Genomic DNA, 6,839 nt, shown 5'->3' with positions numbered 1-6,839 from the left:
CCTCAAGGTATATATGTATATATATTATCACGCCCGAAAGTATTTCGTTCGTCTATTTATTTATTTATTTTTTTATTTTATTTTCAGGTCACAGAGTTGGTATGATTACTGCTTGTTGGTAATTGGGTACTGTTTACTTGTTCGAGTGTTTTGCGGTAGTTAAGGAGGATTGTTCTAATCCAATGATTCTTTCCTTTACATGGTGACGCGGAGGCAAAGAGAGAGACTTTCGGAACCAGCATAAGTTCGCGGCGTCAGTGATCCTCTGAATGCTAAAGAGGTTAGGAATTACCTCTGAGAGTAATTTTTCTACTGAGGGTAGCAGATTCCCCCAGGATCGCTGCAATGATGTGTTTGTAGTGTCTTCCTTCACTCACCACCACTGCCTGCTTGTGGAGTTTTCTACGCATCGCTTCTGTCTCGCCCTTTCGACATTCTCCATCTGCTAATAAATGGACTTTTGACTTCGAGGTGCAGCCATCGCATTCCCAGTACCTGCTTCGCTCCTCAACTTGACGATTGGAACATCAATTTATCTATGATTAATGCATGACAAAGTTGGGAGAGGATATACTGTATATATCAGACCTATATTTATCATCACCTTGGACCCTCGCTGCTGCTACTGCAGCGGCAGCTCTCAAGGAGTTAAGTATTGGATTGTAACTGTCCTCCATTTTAGAGCTGCGGCGGCATTCAATTACAAAGTGGTATTCAGTTCTCACTGCGATGGCCTGATACTCGTGTCAACCGTTATTCAATTAGTTTTTTCTTAATAAATGTTTATATATATTTTTTTTTGTATCATACTCCCTCACTGTCCTTTGCCATCATTGATTACTTCAGTAATGCCATGTTGTGGATGGTTATCGAGTCCTAAATATTGAGTTTCTTTTTCTTTTTATGTAAAGGCTTTAGTCAAAATTTGAAAGAGCCTGCCTTAGCACAAAAAGTTAAGAAGGTTGTTAAGTCGTGACATAAATTGGCGACCGTGACAGGATGGCAATTGGTCAGTGAGGTAGTGCGTGAATAGGTTAACTTTTCTTTTGATGTTTCGGGGCAATTTAATAGGTTTTTTTTGTTTTGAGTAATTATTGCTAGTATAATGGGAAATGGCTACTTTAGTCAGGTTAACTGCCATTGGTGAAGCTTGGATTGTCAGGTTTTGACTTAGCAAATTTCATAAAAGAGCAACAGGAGCTCAGACGTGCTAAACAAGCACAGCAGAAGAAGCTAAAAAGAGAGAGAGCTGAAAAACAGCAGAGAGAAGTTGAAAAGAGTAGAAGAAGCTGAAAAAGAGCAGAAGAAGCTGAGGCTGAAGCTGAAAAGAGCAGATGGAAGCTGAAAAAAGCCATATTGGCTGAAAAGAGAGCTCTTATGGAAGCTGATAAAGAAAGGCTGGAAGAACAAGGTAAAACTCTTCAGTTAGAGATAACTTTAAAATCGTTACAGTCCAACAGAAACTTCTATGAGTGATGCTGTTCCAGGTAAGTTCAGTGATAAATGGGAACTAAGCTAATTCTAAGTTTAGTGAGTTAGATGTTGGTAAATTTTTCATTGCTTTTGAGAAGTAGCTCATCAGTTAGCTTGGCCTAAGGAGCTCTGGGCTGTGTTAGTGCAGTCTGCATTCTTTGGAAAGGCACAAGTAGTTTATGCTATGTGGCTCTAACTGCAGAAGATTCCAGTGATTATGATATTGTGAAAAAGGCAGTTTTAAATGCATACCAGCTAATCCCAGAAGCTTACCGTCAAAAGTTCAGGTCCTGGCGTAAAATATTTAACCAAACATTTGTAGAATGGGCATGCGAGAAAGCAGTTAAATTTGATGAGTGGTTGGCTGCAGAGGAAGTAGCTACATTTGCCGAATTACGAGAACTGGTTTTGTTAGAAGATTCTAAAAATAACCTTCCCAAAGAAGTTTGCATCTATATTGAAGAATTTAATATTAGTAATGTGAATGAGGCAGCAAAGGCAGCAGACAGGTTTCTTTTGTCACACAAGTAATATGGTAAGAAGAGGACTCATTTGGGAGCAGGTGCGGTGGAAGTAGTAAAGGGTAAAGAAAGTCCTTCATCTCCTTCGAGGGGTGCAAGGCAGGTCTGGGACATTGTTTGTTATAAGTGTGGTAAGAAAGGTCATGTTAAGTCACATTGTCCTGAAGTAACTAAGTCAGTAAAATCAGTTATGCTAGTAGATTGTAGGTCAGTGCTGCCTATGTCTTCTGGTCTTGAAGGAGAAGTAAGTGGGAGCAAGCCTTATGGTAATGTTTTTGAAGATTTTGTCTTTAGAGGTATGGTAAAAGTTGGGCCTGAGGCAACTGATAGTAATATAGTTGCATTGCTATGGGACACTGGCTCTTGCCAGTCCTGTATCCTGGAGACCTCTCTCCCAAAAGATTTCTTGCGGAAAGGTCAAGATTATGTGTTGCTTGGTGGTTTTCCAGATACAGTAACCTCTTGGCCTGTGGAAGAAGTTTATGTGGAATCTCCTTTGGTAACTGGTAGGTTGAAACTGGCTGTAGTTAGTGCATTGCCTGTGAGTGGTGTGGATTTGTTGATAGGCAATGATGTGATGCAAGGTAGTGGCACAGCCTGTGCATCAGAAGGTAGAAAAGGGGCTAGTGTGGTTGATGAACGTGTTATGGTAAATGTTAAACATGTTGTTCCTGTAACCCGAGCCCAGTCTAAGGAGAAAATCAAAGGTGGAGAAGTAGATATAAATTTGGAAAACTGCTCTCAAACCAAAACTCAACCTAAAACAAAGAAAGGTAAGTTCAAACGGATAAAGTCTGTTATTGATGTGTCTGAAAACCTTGCTAATGATTCTAGCTGCATGTTCCCAGATAAGCAAACACTCATTAGTGCTCAAAAGGAGGATGGAGAACTGAAAAGTTTGTATGAAGAAGCAGAACAGTTAAAGGAACAGGAAGATTTAAGTGAAGCCAGTTATGTATTAAAGGATGATGTGATATATAGATTAATACGTCCAATATCTGCATCTCCTTATGAAAGTAAGTGAACAAATAGTAGTACCCAGTAAGTTTAGGCATTTTATTTTACAGGAGGCCCATGAAAGCGAGTGGGAAAGCCATTAGGAAAACGAAAACACTGTCTAAAATAAAAGGGATTTTCTTTTGGCCTTCTGTAAAGAAAGACGTCGTCAGACATTGCAAGACATGTCACCAGTGCCAAATGGTTGGAAAACCCACCTTTGATTCCTATCCCAGCAGTTGAAGAACCATTCACGCAAATTGTTATTGACATTGTGGGTCCTTTACCTAAAACTAAGACAGGTTTTCAGTACATGTTAACTATAATGGATAGAACAACTAGATTTCCTGAGGTAATACCTGTTAGAGATATTAGGAGTGGTATCATTATTAAGCATCTCATGGACTTCTTTTCTCGTTATGGTTTACCTCGAGAAGGTACAGTCAGATCAAGGTACTAATTTTACTAGTAGGGAGTTCCAGGCCAAAATGAAGGAACTTGGTATTAAACACAACTTGGCAGCTTCATATCATCCTGAAAGTCAGGGGATACTTGAAAGATTTCATTCCACTCTGAAGAATGCTTTGACTAAGTATTGTCTAGATCATGTTCAAGAATGGGATAAAGACTTGCCTTTATTGCTTTTTGCTTTGAGATCAGCCCCCAGTGAATCTTTAGGTCTTTTTCCTTTTCAGATGGTTTATGGACACAATGTAATAGGGCCTCTTGATTTATTAAAGGAACATTGGAAGGGAGAACTGATAAAGTGAATTCCCTCGAGTGTATTTTGTCTTTCAAAGAAAAGTTAAGGAGCATTTGGGAATGGGCCCAAAATAATCTTTCTACTTCACAAGATAAAATGAAAACCCACTACGATAAAAGGTCTCAAATTAGGAATTTTGAGGAAGGAGATCAAGTGCTAGTATTACTTCCTATTCCAGGTCAGTTCAAGGCTCGGTTTGTAGGTCCTGCAGTGGTTAAGAAAAAAATAAATGAAGTTGATTATTTCGTTGAACTTTCAGGGAGGAGGAAAAAGTATCAGCTGTGTCATATTAATATTATGAAGAAGTATTTTTCCAGAGCTAATACTATTAAATCTGTTTCAGCTGTTGCACCTAAAGAATGCAAGGGACAAGAAGCGGAGAGCAAAGATTATGGATGGAATGGCGAAAACTCTAAAATTTTACCTGACCCAGATAGTTTGCTTAAACATCTGAATACCCAGCAAGCTGCTGATATTAGGGATTTATTCAAAGAGCAGCCATCAATATTTAAGGATACTCCCGGTCTTGTACGAAGTTTGCAACATGATGTGGTGCTGAAGCCAAATGCCCAGCCAATTCAACAAGCCCCTTACAGGCTAAATCCCCGGAAAGCTGAAGCTGTGAGAAAGGAAGTCAGTTATATGTTGGAGAATAACTTGATAACGCAAAGTAACAGTCCTTGGAGTTCCCCTGTTGTATTAGTAAAAAAGGAAAATGGAAAAGACAGGTTGTGTTTTGACTACAGGAAGGTAAATGACTTAACAGTTGCTGACAATTTCCCTCTGCCTCGTATAAAAGATTGCATAGATAAGATTGGTAATGCCAAATATATTAGCAAATTAGACCTCTTAAAAGGTTACTGGCAAGTTCCTTTGACTGAACATGCACGGGAAATATCCGCGTTTATAACACCTGAAGGTTTATTTGAATGTAAAGTCATGCCCTTTGGCATGTACAATGCAGCCAGTACCTTCCAGAGAATGATGTGGACGATCACAAGAGGATTAAAGAGTTGTGTTGATGCTGATTTAGTGGTTTATCTGGATTTGGAAAAGCTGAAGTTATCTACCAGTGCCACAGGTGGGAAGAGTATTGTAAAAAGAACATTGATGCTGTAAGGCCTTATTCCACTCTAAGAACACAGAAAAATTAAGACAATTTGTTGGTCTCGCTGGTAAACCTATCGTCGATTTGTCCCCAGTTTTTTTGAAATAGTAACTCCATTATCTATCTTTTAGCCCAAAACTAAATTCCTGTGGAATGATAAGTCAACAAGCCTTTGATAAATTAAAGAACGTTTTCAGCACCTACCCCATTTTTCCCGACTTTCAAAAAAAGTTGATGGTGGATGCTAATATGTAAGGCAGTGCTGTTGCAAGATGACAGTGAAGGTATTACCTGTTTCATATTTTTGCAGAAAACAATGACCATAAAAAAAAAAAAAAAAAAAAGTAACTCCATTAATATATATCTTTTATATATATATAACTAATATTCCTGTGGAATGATACATATACAACAACACCTTTGATAAACATATAATATATATTTTATATATATACCCCCATTTTGATATCTCCCGACTTATATAATATATATATTAAGTTGATGGTGGATATATATATGATATATATATATATATATAGTGCTGTTGTAATACGATATATATATAGGTATATATATATATGTTTCATATATTTTTCCATATAAATATATATATGACCATATAAATAGAAATATAGCACAATCGAAAAGGAAGTCTTAGCTTTAATTTTAGCCTTACAGCATTTCAAAATTTATGTAACTGCTAGTATTGATCCAGTTGTTGTGTATTCAGATCACAATCCCTTAAAATTTGTGAACAAATTTAAAAACAAAACACTAAAGGTCTTTACTAATTGGAGTCTTATATTTCAGGACTATAATTTGATTATTAAACATGTTAAAGTAAAGGACAATGTCGTCGCTGATACCCTCCCGAGAAATCTGTGATGTCTTTTCCACTTTAATTTTTCCTTTTTGTATTTTCGTCTTATTTTCTTTTTTTTTTCAGTTGTGTACGGTTCGAATGTCCCCAGGCAAATCTCATCAGGATAAAAGTCGTTAGCCTTCGCAAACCGCGAATTTTCAGTCCGGTGGTGTGTGTGTTTTAAATGCAGCATCTCGTTCTTTCATTATTCGTCGCCAGTAGTATTTTTTTTTTTATGGAAGTGATAGTTTTCCCGTCTTGAGGTTATCTAACGCTGCTGTTAGTTTTTTCTTTCAGTGTGTTGAGCAGTACAATTAGTTTAAACTTGCTAAAGAGTTGTAAAAAATTTTCATAATATTTTAACTATTAGGTTGGGGGTATCACACCCGAAAGTATTTTCTTTCGTCTATTTATTTATTTTTAATTTTATTTTCAGGTCACACAGTTGGTATGATTACTGCTTGTTGGTAATTGGGTGCTGTTTGCTTGTTCGAGTGTTTTGCGGTAGTTAAGGAGGATTGTTCTAATCCAATGATTTTTTCCTTTAAATGGTGACGTGGAGGCAAAGAGAGACACGCGGAACCAGCATAAATTCACGGGGTCAGTGATCCTCTGAATGCTAAAGAGGTTAGGGATTATCTCTGAGAAGAATTTATCTACTGAGGGTAGCAGATTCCCCCAGGATCGCTGCAATGGTGTGTTTGTAGTGTCTTCCTTTACTCACCACCACTGCCTGCTTGTGGAGTTTTCTACGCATCGATACTGTCTCGCCCTTTCGACATTCTCCATCTGCTAATGCATGGACTTTTGACTTCGAGGTGCAGCCACGGTCTCATCGCATTCCCAGTACCAGCTTCGCTCCTCAACTGGACGATTGGAACATCAGTTCATCTATGATTATGCATGACAAAGTTGGGAGAGGATATACTGTATATATCAGCCTATATTTATCATCATCTTGGCCCCTTGCTGCTGCTACTGCAACGGCAACCCCAATTATAAGACCTCTCAAGGTGTTTAGTATTGGAATTAGCAACTGTCCTCCATTTTTAGAGCTGCGGCAGCATTCAATTGCAAAGTGGTATTCAGTTCTCGCTGCGATGGCCTGATACTCGT

This window comes from Macrobrachium rosenbergii, chromosome 7, assembly GCF_040412425.1.
Source record: "Macrobrachium rosenbergii isolate ZJJX-2024 chromosome 7, ASM4041242v1, whole genome shotgun sequence".
In the NCBI taxonomy this organism is placed as follows: domain Eukaryota; kingdom Metazoa; phylum Arthropoda; class Malacostraca; order Decapoda; family Palaemonidae; genus Macrobrachium; species Macrobrachium rosenbergii.
Note: the sequence above shows the minus strand (reverse complement) of the source record.